Source organism: Pinus tabuliformis, chromosome 5_1 (genome assembly GCF_031772625.1).
Source record: "Pinus tabuliformis cultivar Carrire ecotype Pingquan chromosome 5_1, CPIR1, whole genome shotgun sequence".
In the NCBI taxonomy this organism is placed as follows: Eukaryota; Viridiplantae; Streptophyta; class Pinopsida; order Pinales; family Pinaceae; genus Pinus; species Pinus tabuliformis.
Genome location: NC_142305.1, coordinates 200,614,267 through 200,635,577, shown reverse-complemented (window position 1 = coordinate 200,635,577; position 21,311 = coordinate 200,614,267).

The following is a 21,311-nucleotide window of genomic DNA, read 5'->3' as shown; positions in this document are numbered from 1 at the left end:
TGATGATTTTGTTATTATGTATCTGGATGACATTCTGATTTTTAGTAAAATGTGGGAAGAACATTTAAATCATGTTAAGCAGACATTAGATGTTTTGAGAAGAGAAAAACTTTATGTTAAACTCTCCAAATGTGAATTTGGAAAAACCTCTCTAAATTATTTGGGTCACATAGTAGGGGGAGGTAAATTGAAAATAGATCCCTCTAAAGTGGCAGTTATTGTAAACTAGCCTAAACCCCAGTTTGCTACAGAAGTGAGAAGCTTCTTAGGAGCAACACAATATTGGAGGAAGTTCATTTCAAATTTTTCCTCAATTGCAGCTCCCTTACATGCTTTGACAGGATTGAACAAGGTGTTCCAGTGGGGAGGCAAACAGCAGAAAGCCTTCGACACCTTGAAAGAAAAGATTAGTACAGCACCTGTACCAGCACTACCAGATCTACAAAGACCATTTGAGATTCAAACTGATGCCAGTGACTATGCCATGGGAGAAGTGTTGACACAACACGGTAAACCCATATGTTATCATTCTAAGACTTTTAATCCTACAGTAGTTAACTATCCTACCTATGATAAAGAATTGTATGCATTAGTTTAGAGTGTGAAAAAGTGGAAACATTACTTAATGGGAAAAGAAACAGTAATACACACTGATCATCAGCCACTTCAATACCTACACTCCCAAACTAAGTTGCAACAATCAAGACATTACAAATGGATGGGTTTTCTACAACAGTTTCATTTAGTCATCAGATATAAAAAGGGCATACATAACAAGGTTGCAAATATGTTATCGAGACCCATTATAAATGCATCTACCATACTTAAGCATAATTTTCTGCTGCCTGAAAGCTACATAGAACAGTATGCTCAGGACATGGACTTTCAAGATGTATATGCAACTTTGAGTCAAGGAAAAAGAGTAGAAGAATTGGGCTATCATGTGAAGGACCGACTCTTATATCATTGTGGGAAACTCTGCATTCCACAAACTGAGAGAGTAAAGATAATTAGGGAAGCCCACACTACTATGATATCAGGTCACTTTGGGGTAAGTAAAACAGTTGCACAGCTGCAAAGGTTCTGTTATTAGCCAAAAATGAATGAAACAGTCTCTAGATATGTAAAGGGGTGTGCTATGTGTGCAAAAAGTAAGCCCAGCAACAGAAAAATAGGCTTATACACTCCATTACCAGTTCCTTCTCACCCTTGGGAAAGCATTTCCATGGATTTTGTTGGAGGACTGCCCAAATCTAGGAAAGGTCATGATTATCTATATGTTGTTGTGGATAGATTCAACAAAATGTGTATTTTGATACCCTGTAGTAAATAGATTACAGCTGAACAAATTGCAAAATTATTCTTTGAACATGTATGGGTTCATTTCGGATTACCCACTTCTATTGTATCTTATCAAGACACCCGATTTGTGGGGAAGTTTTGGTCAAGTCTGTGGGAACTAATGGACACCAAGTTAAAGAAAAGCACAACTTTTCATCCACAAACAAATGGCCAGACAAAAGTAGTTAACAGGACGGTGATCCAGTTACTGAGAGGATATTGCAGCAAACACCCTAAGCTTTGGGATGAACACTTGTGTTATGTGCAGCATGCTTACAATAGAGCCAAACACTCTTCTACACAGAGATCTCCTTTCGAGACCTGCTTTGGTTTCGTACCGAGGTCTCCTTTGGATATCCTCTTTGGTAAAGATACCATGGTTGATAGACACAGTGATGTGGACAAGGCAACTAGGTTCATTGAACAGATCCAAGAGATCCACTAGGCAGTACAAGAACAGTTGGAAAAGAGCCAGGCCAAGTACAAGGCTAGGCATGATAAGCATCGGATGGAGCATAGTTTTCAAGTTGGAGACCAAGTCTGGCTATATATCAGCAAGGACAGGAGGCAAGGTGAAGGTAAAAAGCTAAAACCTATCAGGTATGGACCCTTCAAGATACTTGAGAAGGTTGGTGAAAATGCCTTCCGCCTTGAGCTGCCAGCTTACATGCACATCTACTCAGTCGTAAATGCAGACTGTTTGAGGTTGTTTGAACCTTCAATGATTGAGGACCCTAAAGAGCAGAGTCAATTACCTTTTGTTGACGACCTGCTACTTGAGTATCTTAGTGAGTTGAAGGAAGATACAGTGCTGGACAGGAAGGTAAGGACGATGCACAATGGACAAGTGGAATACCTCAGGATTGGGCTTAAAGGTTCGAAGCCGAGAAATGCGAAGTGGATTGAGGTTGGACAAGTGAGACAGCAGTTTCCTCACTTAGTCGATGCTCGAAGAAAACCAACTTTTGGTGGTCCAAAAGCTTTTTCAGTGAGAAGGCCGTGATCCGAATTGGATCCAAAAAAGACTGTCGAGAACCTTAACTGTATCGAGTTGAACAAATCCTTGAAAATTCCAAAACAGCAATCAAAAACGCCTTGAACCAGTGGCAATGGCTACCAACGTAGAATGACGAGGACCTCGGTCAAAACGCGCTAACCGAGGCCCATGGAGACTACGCAGGAGGTCAAAGCAGCCCCTGGGAGCCCCGGATCGGGAAAAGGAGGCGATTTTAATGTGCGATTAGCGTCACGCATCGCTGGGCAAACAGGGCCAAAGTGGAAGAGCCTTAAGCACTCGGTCGCGTTGGGAGCCGGAGAACCGTGGGCGAAGAAAAAAAAGGCGCTAAAAGATAAAGGCAGGACCCACGCCTTGGAAAACCGTCGGTATTGATCGGGGCGCCCTTGAACGGTAAGCGGTTTTGGAGGAGAGCGAAGTGATCCCACTCAATGATCGACGCGTGGCAATGGAGGTGAGAGAAAAACCGCCGTTGATCGCGCATTATCGGTCGAGCAAGTCAACCGCTCTCGACGTGCGTATGATGTTGGATCTGGAGGAGCCCAGATCGGATGGTTGAGAATGCGCCGATGGAGGAAGTGGAATCAATAGGGGATTAAGCTGAGTTCTAAAGAGATTTGGAGTCCATTTGACCGCCACGGTCGAGAAAGAACGCATACACGACGTAACGGAAGAACAAACTGATGGAGCGTGCTGGCACCAGTTAGATGGAGACACGTGGCCACTGCCTGAGCGTTCGTGCTGACGCCGAACAAGGAATTCCAAGCGTAGCTGCAGAAGGTGAATCGCCGCAGGCAGGAGAGGAACCGAACAGGCATAGGGATCGAATGACTAAAGCCATGAACAGAGACAGTCGGAAGGGAGATCAAGTGGTAAGAGACAGAGAGAAGAGAAGAGTTAATTGGAAACCCGAATTGAGAGGAGTCCAAGAAACTAAGGGAGACAGTGAACACAGAGAGCAGTAAAGCCAAGTAGAGGAGACAAAGGGCCGAGCTGACCACAGGCAACATCGAGCACCAGAAAGCTTGAAGATTCAAGCCTTCCCATAGAGGAATCTGTCCGGATCGAGCATCACAATTGGCTCTTTCCACTGTAGACCAAGGGTCACAGAGCTGGTAGGAAGAACAAGAGTCTGTGTACTCTGAGTGGCATGGGGAATCCAAGAACCACCCTGCCAAGCAAACCTACTTCAGGAGAACTCGCATTGAGTCCCTGTATTTTGTAATTCTCTGCTTAAAGACACAATAAAACAAGGCCACCACTGAGAGCTGGACCGGAAATGTAGCCCTCGAGAATAGGGTGAACTCATTAAAAATTCTTGTGTCTTTGTGTTGCTTACTGTGTTTCTCTGCTGTCTTTCCACTTATTTTTTGTGTATTGGCAATCTGATCGATCCGTTGTTTTAATAACATAGAACACACACCAGCACATGAGTCTGTAATACCTTTTGTTTAATAAATTTTCAACTGAGGTCACTCATAGAGTGATTATCAGATCACTGAAACACCATCGTCTAGAGCAACGACGCAGCCGCAAAACCAACCTGCCCAACAACAGGAAACATAAGATTTAAACAAAGGAATGGAGAGTACCTCCATGGAAAATGTAGTACCCATGAAGGCGACATCGTCCACATGCAAGCCCATTGCAGCAGATCGCCCCAAGATCGACTTACCAAGCCATCGGATCAATGCCCAAATACAGTTTATGAAGGATCATGCGCTTATAGGTAAATTCATTGGTTTCTGGCCAACCGAGAAAGCCTTGCAGGGATGGATTACTTCAAAATGGAAACCAAAAGGACATGTTACCCTACAGCTAGGGCCAAAAGGTTTCTTCACTGCTATATTCAATTGCATAGAAGACAGGAATAGAATCTTAGACGGCAGCCCATATTTCTTCAATGCAACAGATCTGTATTTAAGGGATTGGATTGAAATATTTAATCTAGACAAAGAGGACTTCAGCTGGGCGCCAGTTTGGATTCGAATGTACTCTTTGCCTCTAGAATATTGGGATGAAGAATCACTAAAAGCCATTGGCAATGGTCTAGGAGAATTCATAAAGATTGTAGAGGAAACAAAGCTCCGAAGGTACACCTCGTATGATCGCATCTGCGGATACATGCGACTCGGCAAAACCCTCACAGATTCGGTAAGCCTTCTTCATGATGATTTTGAATGGATTCAACCCATTGATTATGAACATGTGCCCTTCCACTGTAGAAAATGCCATGCTCATGGCCATCTATTCCGCAACAGTGATAACTTGGAAAAATCTGACTCTGAAGGATTTACCAAGGTCGCAAATAGAAATAGGCATACCAAAAAGCCCCGACCTATTCCCAAGAACCATTTGCCCACTTCCTCTGCACCTTCCACCAGTAATAGATTTGTTATTTTGTCACAACCGTCCATGCATGAAGTAGATCGATCCAAAACAGTTGAACCATCCACCATACCATCCACCTCATCTAATCTTAATGAGTCCAGTTTGCCAGTGCATAATCAAAAAATTGATCCAAAAAGAGCAGCCTCTCCACCCATCTTCGTAAGGGAGATAGATAAAGTCCTTGGGTAGGCAAAAGGAATGGACATTGACAGCTTTTCATTAGAACCAGCCAAGACAACTAACTCATTGCCTGAGAATAGCCAACAAAGCCACATGGAAGAAGAACCAGAGAAATTTGACCTCGGAGATATAGACATCTTCAATCTTGAACAAGCTTGCAAAAAGAAAGAGTTTGACAAAATTTCAAATAGGCAATTCGAAAATTTGGAAGTAGTCCTTTCAAGAGTGCATCAGTAGAGAACCTTAGGCATATAGCCAGGCGGCAGCTAGGATGGGAAAAACATCCACAAATATGGTAAGAAAAGGGGAAGAAAGACAGATCTGCAAAGAACCATCATCAATGGGGAAATGCTAGTGGTGTCAAGCATATGTTCAAAGCTAACCAAGTACTATAGACCGCTACCCACTGATCAACCATGAAGCTCATCTCATGGAATTTAAGAGGGCTAAATAGTCCTGGGAAATACAGAATGATAGAAAACATGATACAGCATGAAAAACCACAAATCTTCTTCATGCAAGAAACAAAATGAAACAACAAGACTTTGAATTCTATATTATCCAAAGCTTGGCCAGGATGTCAAACAATTACGGTGGATGCTTCTGGTGCCTCGGGAGGACTTGCGATTGCTTGGAATAAGCAAGCTATCATACTCACAGAGTTTCATGCCTCCCATCATCTCATACAAGCGAATTTCCATATTATAGGAACCAACATACATGGGCATCTGTCAAATGTATATTTTCCTCAGGACTCACAACAAAAGATGGCACTGCTAAACACATTAGAAGCTCTCAACTCCACCAAAACCCACCCACTATGGATCACAAGCAGAGATTTCAACATGATTACCAAACTGGAAGGAAAAAAAGGGGGCAGAGTCAAAGTGGACAATGAAAGCAGCTGCTTCAGAGAATATATACAAACCAATTGGCTAATAGATTTGCCATTCAATAATGGCATCTATACTTGGAATAACAAAAGGTCAGGATCCCAACAAATTGCATTTCGGTCGGACAGATTTCTCATTTCAGACAATGCCATTCACCTGGGAGGAGACATCACAACGTCAATCTTGCCTCTGTCAGGTTCGGATCACTGGCCCATCTCACTTCAATGGCAAAGACTAGGAACATCTACCCGAAGGCCGTTCCGATTTGAAGCTTTCTGGCTTTCTCATCCAAACTTCAAAAATATTGTCAAAACAGCCTGGGAAAACTTCACTCCTCCTGAAAGATCAACAATGTATCAATTCCAATAGCGACTAAAGAATATCAAAAGGCAAATTAAACAATGGAATCACTCCACCTTTGGTAATATTTTTCAAGCTCAAAAAACGCTTGAGCAAAACATGATTGAGCTCTAGCAAAGAATTATTGAGGAAGGAAGAACCGAAACACTAGCAAATCAAGAACAAGAACTTCTTACACAGCTAGATGACAGAAGGAAGCAAGAGGAGATACTTTGGAAACAAAAATCAAGAATCAAATGGTTAAAAGAGGGGGAAAGGAATACCAAATTTTTTCTTCGCACAACCATCCAAAGAAGAACACATAATAACATTGCACAACTTCAGAATCAACAGGGAGAAAGAATGGAGGAACATGATGACATTGAGAGAGAACTTCTTACCCATTTTAAATTTGTACATCAAGAGCCTCAAGTAAATAGGAAAATCAGCCATAAACAAAATTCTCCAGCATGTGCCAAAGATTATAACAAAAGAGAACAATTAGTTATTACTGCGACCAGTCACTCTTCTGGAAGTAGAATCAGCACTAGCGCAACGGAAAGATGGGAAAGCCCTTGGACCTGATGGATTCACCTCCAACTTCTTCCATCACTTCTAGGATCTCATCAACCTAGAGGTTTGGAAGGTGGTGGAAGAATCTCGGACTATGCACTGGCTTCTTCCGTATTTAAATGCAACCTTCATAACTCTCATCCCCAAAGAAGAATAGCCAAACACACCGGAGAAGTTCAGGCTCATCGCACTATGCAATGTTATATACAAAATCATCTCAAAAGTCATCACAAACAAACTCAAGCCGCTGCTCCCCATTCTCATCTCGCAGGAACAATCAAGATATGTGGAGGGACGTCAAATCCTTGATGGCATAATTCTGACGCATGAGATCATTCACTCCCTAAAGCACAACAAACCGACAGGTATGCTTTTAAAAATTGACTTATCTAAAGCTTTTGACAAATTAAGTTGGACATATATTAAACAAATGCTTACAACCTTTGGCTTCAGCCCTACATGGGTCAGATGAGTTATGAATCTCATATCATCCACTTTTTTTTCCATCTTAGTAAATGGCGTCCCCTCTCACCCTTTCTTCCCCTCTAGAGGAATTCGTAAAGGAGATCCTCTCTCCCCCTTTCTTTTTGTCCTCATGGCAGAAGGCCTAGGTCGCCTCATAAAGCATGCTCTTCACTCTCAAAACCTTAAAGGCATATCTGTTCATGGAACCTCTGCCATCACTCATCAACAATTTGTGGATGATAATATGTTGTTTGGGCACCCTTCAGTCCAAGAAGCTCATTCACTCAAATCCCTGTTAGATACCTTCTCTGAGGCTTCTGGTACCACCATTAACACTACTAAGTCTCAAATCTTCTTCTTTCACACTCCCCCAATAACATAAAGAAATATTGCTAGAATCCTAGGTTTTTCGGTCGCCACTCTTCCCTCCAAATACTTGGGCGCACCATTGATAGATTCTGCTATAAAGCACCCATCCTGGCATTTACTCCTAGAGAAACTTGAAGGTCTCATATCTTCATGGACTTACAGAGCCCTTAATATGGCAAGAAGACTTGTTCTGGTCAAAGCAGTACTACAAACTATGCCTCTATACCTTTTCTCTACTCTCGCTCAAAAATATTAAGAATCTACAGCGCAACTTTCTATGGGGATCCTTAGGGCACAATCGCAAATGGGCACTAGTGAAATGGTCGACAGTCTGCATGCCAAAAAAGCAAGGAGGCCTTGGATTGCGGGATCCTCAGCATAGTAATGCAATGATGGGGGCAAGACTATGGTGGCAATGGGTATCTGCCCCACACACACCATGGGCCAAATTATGGGCTGCAAAATATGCAAATAATCGACCATAGGAAGAGCTTATCAGACTCACAAATAATGATGTAGGCTCTCTAATTTGGAACGCAGCAAAAGAGCACAGGGCAATGATACAACAACATGGTTTTTGGGAGATAAGAGATGGTGACACTGCCCAATTTTGGGCAGAATCTTGGCAAAAACAACCCAAACTATTAGAAGCCATCCCTCCCCAAAATCATGAGGAACATGCTATTCATTAGAATGAAAAAGTTTCTCAGCATTGGACTCAAAATATCAATCAGCGATATAGACAATGGAAAAAGGCTGAACAAATCATTCATCAAGAAACGGAGGACTACTACAAAGCAATGCACGCAGAGCTAAACAATAGGAAAATCATATATTCAGGAGAAAAAGACATTTTAAGATGGGGATACACCTCGAGGGGAATATTCTCTACAAAGGAGGCATATGGATTGATGATTCAAGCCCAGGCACCAGTTTACCCAGTTTATGAACGGCTATGGACCCCGAGAACATGGCCCAAAGTATCTACTTTCACATGGTTGCTTTGCCACAAAAGAATTCTCACATGGGATAATCTCATCAAAAGAGGATTCCAAGGACCCTCATATTGCCCCAATTGCAAGCAATAAAGCGAAACCATTCAGCACCTCATGGATTCATGTAACTTAGCAAACAAATTATGGGAAAAACTCAGCTTCAGATGTCAAAGAGCCTGCAGAATCTCAGGGGACATCATAAGTACCATCCGTAACTGGGCCTCCACTCCCTATAACAGCAAGATACTCAATTCTCTATGGCAGATCCTTCCGGGTCTGCTTCTTTGGACAATCTGGAAGGAAAGAAATAAGCGAATCTTTAAGAACCAATGCACTTCCCTGGACACTATTTGGAACAATTTCTACCAAAACATTCAAGAAACCTTGGCTCTCCAGAAATGGCAGGTAGATGATTTCCCCACTGAGGCACATGAACAGAATATTTGGGATAATTGGAATATCTGGATCTCACATGTTCACGATGATCACAACATCTCTACCACCATTTCTAGGCCTCCCACTCAGTGGGTACCCCCTCCAACAGGGGTGATCAAATTAAACTTTGATGGGGCCTCAAAAGGCAATCCAGGCAAGGCAGGTTATGGAGGCATCTTTAGGAATCATGAAGGCACCCCTCTTTTATTGTATTTTGGATCAATTGGTTGGGATACAAATAACTCAGCAGAACTGGAAGGACTCTGGCAGGGACTATGTTTGGCTCATAAACACAATTTTCTACCTGTCATAATCGAAGGGGATTCCCAAATCCTCATCAATATGGCTACCCAAATTCAACTAGGAACCCCGACTACTAAAGTGGCGACTAGTTGGAGACTGGCAGCTCGTTTAGAACTCATAGAGCAATGGTTAAAAAATAGAAGAGCTATCACCTTCAATCATATCAAAAGAGAAGGCAACAAGATAGCTGATATACTGGCAAATATAGGGGTAGATCACGATCAAGTACTTAGATCAGGATCATTCAACATCCTTAATGATAGCACTCAATTACAGGAATGCACTGACCTGGTGCACAAAGAAGCAAAACTCCCGGATGCGGGTGTACCCAAAGGTTGACAAGACGGCAAAGGAACGGGCTGGAAAGTGGCATCGCCACATGGCCACCCATAAGCTCGCACACACAGTAGTTAATCCATCTTACAGTAAGCATAATTGTCATTCAATGCGACACTCGAACCAATTCACCAGCGCCATCCCGCCTCGGCTCTGCATCATGGAGGCCTCAGGTAATAATCGGCCCACCTCCTCTGCCTCTGAATTGCAATTGCCCTCTGGATGTTGTGAAGCCTAGCATATGCACTGTAACAGGCAGGCGTTGCAATCTCCTTTGCTGCATAGACTTTGGAATGGGCATCCATCACTCTCATAGCCTGATTTGCAATTTGACTCTCGCCTCTGAGCCTTCTGAAACTTCTGCCTCCAATTTCGCACAGAGCCAACTTCATACAAGCAGCCCTTCCTCCCCACATCATTATGCCGAGACTACACCAGCAAATGCGTAGTAGAAGAGGCAGCAACAGAGGGAGTCTGCGACGTTCCTCGCCTTCCACAGTCTCTGAATCCTCTTCCCCCTCATCAAATCACATCTCAAACCGTTATCCTGATACACGCAGTGGCAGAGGCCGCATTCACGCCGCTCGTCCTCCACCCCTGCAAACCCATCCTTCTGCATCTGCTTCCCCTTCCAGCTCCTAGCCAACCAATCATTCAACCCAATTCACCTACCACTGCACTCTGAATCGACCTATTATCAGGGCAACCATCACAGTTATGTTTCAGGAGGAGCCCTCCAGCGATGGAGGTCGTCCCACTCAAGCGATGGAGAAAAGTGATACAGCTCAAGGCGAGGTAGATACAGCTCAAGGCGAGCCTTCTACCGCAGAGAAAAATCAAGCAAGTCAAGCGAAGGAAGACACGGGTAAGATGCAGGAAGATGAGGATGACTTCGACGCTTACAGATGTCTCATCATTGAAGAACAACCGACAGTAACAAATGACAACTAGCACAACACGCGTCTTCAGGTTCCTAGTTCCATGCGTCTTCAGGTTCCAGGTTCTAGGCAATCAAGTCTATGGGTTTCCTTCTAAATTTTTAAGCAGAATAGTTAATTTTGGAATTGATTTCAAGAAAACATCGTTATATGCTTATATGCTGGTTTCCCCTGTGAGGGCAGCAAACTTATTTTGGGTTGGATTGGTTTCCCATATCTGGGTAGTCCTCATTTTGTTTTTGTTGCAATATGCCATGAACTTTGGCTAGGAACTACAGAGGCTAGAGCCTCCTTGTATTATTTTGTTACAATAATAGATTTTAGACTTATTTAGAAAAAAAAAAAAATGAGATTTTGCAATAAAAGAAACAGATCCCTAACAACAAGCATACTCACAATGCAACCAATTAGACATAATTTATATTAGTTCGTAAAATGTATGTAATTATTATAATAGTGAGATTTTAATCACTACTAAAAAAATTGTGTACTTAAAACATTGATTTAATTTGTTTCTATTAGTTTGATGATAACTCAAATTTGATTAAAAGAGGAAAAAACTTGGTGTCATACAAATATTCTTTCTTGCTTATGTTTTAATAAAAAGGAAGTCACATTTTACACCAGAAAGTGAATGGATACAGTTCCCTGAGAACACTGCATTTCCTTCTGACGCAGGGTTACCCCTGCTTTACCCACAGTATGCATATTCCTATGCATAAACCATTTTCCCCCCAAGAATTTACATGACCTTCCGGTCAAAGGTTCATTATAAATAACAATGGGTTAAGGCCCCCTTGATTAAAACTCACATGGAAACCTCTATTAAGCCGACCATAGTCTATCCCTTCAAATCCTTTCAACTATCGAAACTTAATCAATCCAAAACCTTTATTAATCCTTATGCCCGCACATATAACCAAACCCCTCTCTTTACTCTTTGGTTATATTGGACTTACCATATAGACCCTCTATTGGTGCTTTAATCCATTTATAAAAGAATACACATAAAACATATGTGAACTCACCTTTTCCGCCTTAATACGGACTTTGCACACTTCCCGAGGCGCCCTTTATTGCTATCGCAATATTGGGTTCTCCGCAGTCACATTACACACTCTACCTTCCGCCTCCGATATGAGATCATATTCCGGATTTCAAACACTATATAACTGCGTCTATACCCTTATCAGTTCCGCCATCATCGCATGTCGCATTCATTTTCCGATCCAAGTCAATATAACATTTGCGAAGCGAATTAATCTCCGTCGTTGATCTTTCGCCATCAGATCAACGACTGGTGTCTTCTCCGAACAAACACAACTTTCTCAATAGTCCTCCGTCGTTGATCTACACTTCGTGGATCCAATGGTCCACGATGATTTCGGATGGACAAGTAGCACGGAGAATAATGGCCGGAAAAATCGGTTTTCTCTCTCCACCTGAGTGCTACGTGTCAACCAATAAGTGGGATCGGGTGAACACCTCTAAATACCACTTACCACTTTTGCTCCACCCGATATACCACTTTTGTGTATAAATCCATCGATGCGATATTCCTCCGTCTCCTCTACGATTGGATCTTGTCCGTTGATCTGTTAGATCCAACAGTTGTTGTTCAATGATACTTCATTCTTTCATCCGCCTCTTTACTTTGGTTTTTCGTCGTTTCTTCAATGTTTACTGTGGTTCTTGGGTTTTCTTTTGTGGTTCAGGTTTCTTCAAGGTTCTGATCCTTCTGTTGTTTCACTGCGCGCTCCCTCCTGAGCTTCGCCTTTGATCCTTCTAATGGATTCATCGATCCATTATGATCCTTCTCATCATGTTTCTCTCTGTGTCATCGCCAAACTCCGCCTGTAGCTCCGTTACACAGAATACACTAACTCACTCATCATTCACCATTTAATACTCAATGACACAATTATACAACTTGGAATTGAATCTTTGTGCATATATATATATATATATATATATATATATATATCAACAAACAATTACATGATGAGACTCTTTGTCTTTCCTGGGCCTGATCTTTTTATTAATGGCCTATGTTTCATCATCTGCTATAGGCTTACAATTACATCTACCTATCCAATTATCAAACTCTCTATCTCTAACCCCTGTCTATGCCTTTTTGGCTTACATTTATGCAAAAGGATTCTAAAACCAATTTCTGGTTTAAATCCATAAACTCCTCAACAAAATTCCTAAATCTCTTCCTCATTCTTAAGGATTCTCTTTAATCCACAAAATCATGAACTGACTCCTAATATAAGATTTACAATCAATTCTCAATCCCTCAGTTCTCTCAAGCATCCTAAATCTCTCATATTCTCCTACATTCGAGAATATTTACAAATATGCCTCACTATATTAAATTAAATCCTATTCTAGCTTCTCTCATTAAAATCACTCAAAACTCCTAATAATTACATTAATTCAATACTTAGGAAACCAACTTCTTTGAAACACAAGACCCCCTATGTCTACAAAAATACAATGATAATGTTGAGTTGAATGCTCCTGCATCACCTTCAATGAAATATCAAGAATAAGATTAGCTACATCATTGTCATTAAGAAAAGAAAAGAAAAATCGTGCATATCTTAGAGTGAAATCAATGCATGAATTCAAAGTAACACAATAGGGATTATCTTGTAATTCTTGCCATCATGTTATTTTTGTGAAGAAAAATGGAAGTAGACTAAATAATTTTAATAATGGGAAGTGATCCAAAATGGATCATTTTATTACCTTTCATTCACTTTGGTACCTTTGGCAGTGGAAATTAGAACCATACCTTTGTTGAGCCCATCTTAGGGGTAAATCATGATTTGGTTAATTAGGAATCCCAAATTTCTAAATCCATGTTTGATGGATTAGACAACTTTTGGAGAATGGTTTGATTCTTCATTTCTTATGCCCTCATCACTAACAATGATCCAGGTGGATATTGGTGGCTACCTGCCTATTCCACCTAGACCTCTAGTTGGTTTCATCAGTTTCCTTGTTTATTGCATAATTTACTATTTTTAGCAGTTTTTTGGGCCTTGAACTTCTGGTGCAGTTTTGACCCCTTAAACTGCGTTTTCTGAGGTCCACAACAAGCCCGTAGACGTAGGCCTCCTGCAAATCTTGTAGTACTTAAAGAGATCTTTCCAACAAGGTATCGTATGTGCCACACAGAGATAATATGACCAAGCTACGACCTTGGGAAGTTGGCTACCCAACTAACCCCAACGGGACCCACAAACTTGTGGTGTTCCATCTCCTGGGGTTAGGGTTTTGGTTGTTTAGGGTTTTCCCATATTGTTCAATAATAAATAGACCCTTAAGCCTCATTGTAACATGGTTGAGAGGCATGTAGCCACCACATCCCTTCTCATAAATAAGCTACCATCGCCCGAGCTAGTGTTATTTCCATTTTGTTTGTAAGCATATTTCAGTATTTGATATTAATGAAATGAAACATTATTTCTCCTGCATATTTGTATTGATGGTTATATCTGTAATTTGTTGTGTTCCTATTTAAGTTTGGATCAGTGGTATCAAAGTAGTCTGTTATTTCTCTGTTTTTATTTGCATGTCCCCAACGAGGTCAGGATATAAGGAGTTAGGGCTCGAACTAGTCGAACATTTGCAAGACTAGCCTCGTAAATACCGACGACCTCCCATGGCGGAAGAGAATAAAGACGAGGGGGCAAGAGATCCTTTCAAAATCTTGCTCGAAGAAGCCCTTGAGCGACAAAGGAATGCAATGATGGACAACTTTGCCAAGATCCTTCAGTGGCTACCCAAGGGCGACACATCTTCTTCCAGTAGCTACTTTGGAAGTGCCACACCCTTTAAGGTACAAGTTAACTTTGGCATCCCCATATTTGAAGGTCAAATAGATGCGGACACTGTAGATAAATGGTTAAATCTACTAGAAGGATATTGTTTTATTCATGATTTTTTCAGACGGGAAAAGATTACTTTTGCACTTCTCAAAGCCGCCCCCCATGTTAAGGACTGGTGGGAGACCTACTGTGAGAAGAAGGACAAAAATACATCTGCACTATTTTCAATTACATCCACTTGGAATTCATTCTGGGATGCCATCAAAGAGTAGTACTACCTTTTTGGGAGCTATGAGGATAAATACATAAAGTGGACCACGCTGTGGCAAGGAAGGGACCAAGACGTGTCAGAGTTTACCAATTTTTTCCATACCCTTTGCACGAAGTTGGGTATCAAGGATTCTTAGTGACATTTGGTACTCAAGTATCGCGGCTGCCTGCTTAGGTACATCCAGGATGAGATGGAGTTCTTGGACATCTCCTCGCTCGACACGACGTACTGATACATTGTCGAGATTGAGCAGAATTTTAAATAGAAGAAGCGAGACTTTGGATTTGCGAATCCGAAGCAAGGGAAAGGCGCCCCAAACCGTAGAGCAAAGGACAAAGCCAAGGCGGGGTGACCCAGGGAAACCCGTCGCAGTCGCAAACAAAGAACAATACCACAAAGACAAAGAAGGACAAGGGAAAATGGCGTGAGTTTCATAAGAGCTCCACTCACAACACAAGTGAGTGTTGAGCCAAGTAGTGACTAGTGGCTAAAGGCTTCTGAATTAGACGCATGTTTTGACTCTGAATCAGAACCCGACAAGGGTAATAACAAAGAGAAACAAATCATTGATGCAGAGCCCAGTGCCACCGTGGCCACCACCAAGATCCAGAACAATGAGCCTGAAGATCTAGAGGAGGGGGAACGCCTCTTCCACTCATAGATGTGGGTGAAGGGTTCTATGTTGTAGTTCACTATCGACATCGGGAGTCAAAAGAACCTCATTTCAGCAGATATCATGAAGCGGTTGTGCTTACCGACTGTAACGCATCCGTAGTCATACACCATCGGGTGGCTTCACCAAGTACGAGATCTCCACGTCAGCTAGTAGTGTCGTCTTCCCTACAACATCAAGCCCCTCACAGATCAGGTATTGTGTGATTTTTCCCCTATTGAAGTTTGTGATGTATTATTAGGACAACCATACTTGTGGAAGCAACATGTTGTATATGAGTCTAGACCTCTCTATGTGATTATTACTTTGGGAAATAATTTGTAAAGGATGCTAGAGGTAGCCCCGCCTACTGCTATCTCTTTGATCACTGCAAACCAATGCAATAAGATCATTTCATAGACTAGGAAATTTGTTTTCCTTATGATCTGCCCTCAGGGAAAGAAGAAGATTATGGCCACGACTTCCAAGCATGGTTCATCTGCACAGCAACAGTAGATGGAATAAGTCGTGGAGGAGTACAGGGACATTTTCTCCTCACATACCGGGGTGCCTCTGCATTGTCAGGTCAAGCACTCCATCGATCTGACCCCGGGCATGCCACTTCCCAATGGATCGATCCATCGACACTCTATTCTAGAGAACGATGAGATCAAGAGGCAGATTCAGGAGTGGTTGTAGAAAGGGCACATCAGGCCAAGCTCATCACCCTGTGGGAGCCCGATTATACTGGTATAGAAGAAGGATGAGACCTGGAGACTTTGTATTGACTATCAGACGTTGAACAAGATCATTGTATGGAATAGGTACCCAATCCTGTGGATTGATGACCTTCTAAACCAACTCAAGGGGGTCAAATATTTCAACAAGATTGATTTGAAGTTTGGTTGTCACCAAAGTGTCTATCAAACCCTCTGATGTGTGGAAGACTGCCTTCAAATCCAAGGAGGGAATTTCGAATGGTTGGTCATGCCTTTCGGGTTGACGAATGTCCCTGCAACCTTCATGAGATTGATGGAAGACATCTTGCGACCCTTCACTAATGCATTCGTGGTGGTGTCTTTAGATGACATCTTGATCTTAAATGAGATTTGGGAAGAGAACCTCCACCATATTCGACAAGTCCTCCAAACCCTGCCACAACACAAATTGTGTTCCAATTTGGAGAAATTCACTTTTGGTATGACCCGGGTTCAATATATAGGGTACATCATTGATGAGCAGGGTGTGCATGTGGACCTAGCCAAAATAAAATTCATTCGGGATTGGCTAGCCCCAACCACTCTAACAGAGCTCTGCAACTTTCTAGGTCTTGCCAATTTCTACCACAAGTTCATGTTGGGGCTCTCTCATATCACTTGGCCTTTAAGTCAAGTCACTAAGGGCAGAGCGAAAGTAAAATTATTTTGGTACGAAACCCAACAAAAGGCATTTATTGAGTTGAAGCATCGCCTCTGCTATGCACCAATTCTCACATTACCAGACCTGCATCAACCATTTTAGATTGAGACAGATTCCTTCGACTATGCTATTGGTGTAGTTCTTACTCAATAGGGGCATCCAATGGCTTACCACAGTGAGACACTTTCAGACACAGTTCAAAAGTATACCACCTATGACAAAGAAATGTATTCAATTGTGCAGGCCTACTATTAATGGAAGCATTACATTATGGGGAAGGAAACATTCATCCACACAGACCACCGACCCCTGCAGTTCATACAGACATAAGGGAAGTTACAGAATGATCACCATCAGAAATGGTCCACATACCTGCAACCGTTCCATTTGAACATTAAATATAACAAAGGCAGCACCAATAATGTTACAGACTGCCACAACCGACCACCAGTCGTGGTGTTGATCATTGTGCTCGACTCATGTGGGTATGAGACTTCGGGGTGGCTGCATCTTTACAAGAGCGATCCAGAGTTCAGCATCACATACCAGGCACTCCTGGAAGGTAAGAAAGCTCCAAATTTTCACCTCCAGGAGCACTATTATGCCACCTGGGCCATATATGTATTCCTTCAAGAGAGCGTGCCAAGATGATTTGGGATGAGCTATACAATCGAGTCACTGGACATTTCGGAGTAGAGAAAACAGTGGCAGTACTACAGAAGTATTTTTATTGGTCGAACCTTCGTAAGGATGTTAGGAAGTACACTTGATCTTACACTGCCTGCGCCATTGCCAAAACAACCATCAAGAAGCAAGGCCTATATACTCCTCTTCCTAGTCCTATTCGACCTTGGGAATCCATCTCCATTGATTATATGTCGAGCCTTCCTTCTACTAAGCATGTCAATGACTGTGTTTTCGTGGTTGCCAATAGATTCTTTAAAATGGCCATTATGGCGGCCTGCAAGAAGAGTATCACAGTAGAGGCCACTGTTAAGCTCTTCTTTGTGTGAGTGAGGGTATACTTTGGGATCCCACAGTCCATTGTCTCAGATAGAGATAACAAATTCCTAAGTGCATTTTGGTCAAGTCTCTGGTTGATGCTGGATATCAAACTTACTAAGTCCACGGCTTTCCACGCCCAAACTAATGGTCAAACAGAGGATGCCAACTAGATGATCGTGCACATTTTGCGTATGTACAACTCGAAGCATCCACGCACATGGGATGAAAACCTCCCTTATGTCCAACACAACTACAACAGAGCTCTCCGTAGCTCAACAAGCCATAACTTCTTTCAGGTAGGGTTGGAATTTCAACCATTATTTCCCATTGATGTGACCATACCATTTGCAGCCACTCAGGCAGATCCGGTTCACGTTTAGTCTGAAGCTAACAAGGCTAACAACTTGATTGAGTGCATTCAACACATTCGCCAACAGGTCCATGATATATTGGACAAAGCCAATGCTAAGTACAAGCAATGCCATGATCAACATCGGGTGTCGCACAAGTTCCAGGTAGGCAACAAAGTTTGGCTACATTTGCAAAAGGAGCAACTCGCTGGACCCCACCACAAGCTTCACCCGCTCCAATATGGGCCACACACCATCACCAAGGTTGTAGGGGACAATGCTTTCGAGCTCAGTATTCCACCCTTCCTTGGTCTGCACCTAGTGTTCAATGTTGACCGCCTTCGGCCATACTTTCCACCATTGTTGGACACATCCGACATTGCAGAACAACTCACACCAACAGAGTTAAACCCAAACTACATGGAACAGACCACAACTGATCAGATCATGGACATGCAGATCAAGAACACTGACCAACAGAGGATCCAACTATATCGAGTTGTCAAAGCAGGCCAACTTCTTCATCAGAGCAAGTGGTTCACCAGGGACCAAGTGCAACAGAAATTTCCTCACCTCATGGAGGCTCTGCATGCAATGGGGACCATTTCTTCCTAAGGAGAGAAGACTGAGCAAGGTGGATATTGGTGGCCACCCGCCTATTCCACCTAGACCTCTAGTTGGTTTCATCTGTTTCCTTATTTATTGCAGCATTTACTATTTTTAGCAGTTTTTCGGGTCTTGAACTTCCAGAGCAGTTTTGACCTCCTAAATGACGTTTTTTTAGGTCTACAGCAAGCCCATAGCCACAGGCATGGGCTTGTCACAAATCCTGTAGTACTCGGAGAGATATTTCCAACAAGGTATCATACGCGCCAAACAGAGATAATATGGCCAAGTTACGACCCCGAGAAGTTGGCTGCCCAACTAACCCCAATGGGGCCCACAAACTCTTGGTGTTCCATCCACTGGTATTAGGGTTTTGGTTTTTTAGGGTTTTCCCTTGTTGTTCAATAATAAATAGGCCCTTGAGCCTCATCGTAACACAATTCGGAGGCATGTAGCCACCACATCTCTTCTCAGAGATAAGCTACCACCACCCGCGCTAGTCTTATTTCGATTCTGTTTGTAAGCATATCTCAGTATTTGATATTAATGAAATGAAGTGTTATTTCTGCTGCATATTTGTATTTATGGTTATATCCGTAATTTGTTGCATCCCTGTTTAAGTTTGGATCAAACAAGATTTTCAAGAGATTTACCACAAGCTTTAAAAAATCTAAAATGGATCTTACATGTGAAAGTTGCATCTCCTAAAAGTTCACCTATGCTTTGACCATTGCAGTACCAAATGGATGCTACATCTGTAATTAGTACTCACTCATGTGGAGCTAGTCATGTGTGGACTTTCTATAGGATTATATAGGATCCAAAACTTTAACCCTTGATCGAATTAAGAATGCAATAGCCCCAACCCTAACCCTATACAATGATCGTCATATGTTAAACGTTGAATCACAAGGAAGAAAAGAGGTTTTGTTCCCATCATAATAATTTGTTGTTTCATCCTTGAGCATAACAAAGGAGTGGGATCTTTCAGTAGAACAAAGGAAGAAAAAGACACTATAATAACAATTCACATGCCACATTGTCTATAGTGACTCCAAAGTGAGTCCATTTTCTTTTCAATCTTGCATTAAATATCTCACAAGAAAAGAACAAGGCACGATCCTCATTTTCTTGCTAGGTATTATATCAAGTTTCCTAGGGTACAACTTCTTTTGATGGTGCTCTAATTTTTTACTATATTTTTTCTCTTATATCCTCAAATTCGTTATAAAATTTTGAGTGATATGCTTGTAATAGTGCATTTTATTAATTCATTGCATAATAAAGTTGATCTTGTAGTATTTGCAATGGAATATGCATGATATTTTATGGATCATATTGGTGTTGTATATACAAAAATAGTTTTAAAGATGTCTCAAATCTTAGCCATGATGGATAATAGAGTATAACCTCATAATATTTGCAATAGAGTGTAAAATATGTTGTGGCAAACCGTGAAATAAAATATGCATAATAGTTTATGGATTATATTGGTATCATATATCAAAAAATAGATGGAAAGATGTTTGAAACCCTAGTCATGATGGATAAGTACAATAACATTCCAAAAAATGACTCAAAAAAGAAATTTACAAGGTTCAATGCATGCCTCTAACATCTATTGTAACATGATGATATTAGTGTCAATACTAGAGAGCAATTTCAAACATTTCATGTAGTTAGGTAGCTCTAATTCGAATAATGTCTCTAGTGGAAAACCTAAAGAGCCAGAGAAGGAGACGTCGGATTCTAGCATCACATCTTGCCAACTTCTATTGAAAGTAGAATCAAGCCCTATCAAGGTGAGATCAATGTTGTGAAGTTGATCAATGTTTGATATTCTTAGATGTCTAATTCAATGTGCATAACATTGGAGAAGAGCAAAGGATAGTATTTGTCCAACTAACACGAATTGAAAGTCATGTTGAAACTTGGTAGTGACGTTATACAAAGAGACTTAGACTATAGGATGATCCACTAGTGACTAACGAGAAGTATTTAAAACTCTCATGAAATCCCATTGATATCATATTGGGTACAAAAAACACCTATGGATTTATTGGCATTACTACCAATGGAAGTAAGGGAAAAGTGTCAAAGTACACAGATTTGCATTTATTCTAAATTCCAATTTTGCACAAAATTATGGGCGTAACATTAATTGAGTTTTATTGAGATATATGGTTAATAAGTTAAATATTTAAATAATTAATATTTTTATGCAAAATGCAATATCACACGCTAATAAAACTTTTAAAGCCATACACCTATTATTAACCCATTTTGCTACCTATAAATGAGAGATAGAACTATTGGAATCGTGATTGCCATTACACCAAAACCTACAAGTGTTAGTAAATGGATGCATTGTCAGAGTTAACAAATCATCAAGAGATGGGTAAGCACATGTCGTAAAACACACCACAAGCATTGGATTATCCAGTGCTAAACAATCTCTCCCCGGGGGCAAGACAAGGGTCTTTTGAACTCGATACCTTCAGCTCAGATACCACTTGTTGTAATCATGATTGTCATTACACCAAAACTAGCGAACACATTTCCAGAGTTAATGAATTCTCGAGAGGTGGTTAAGAAC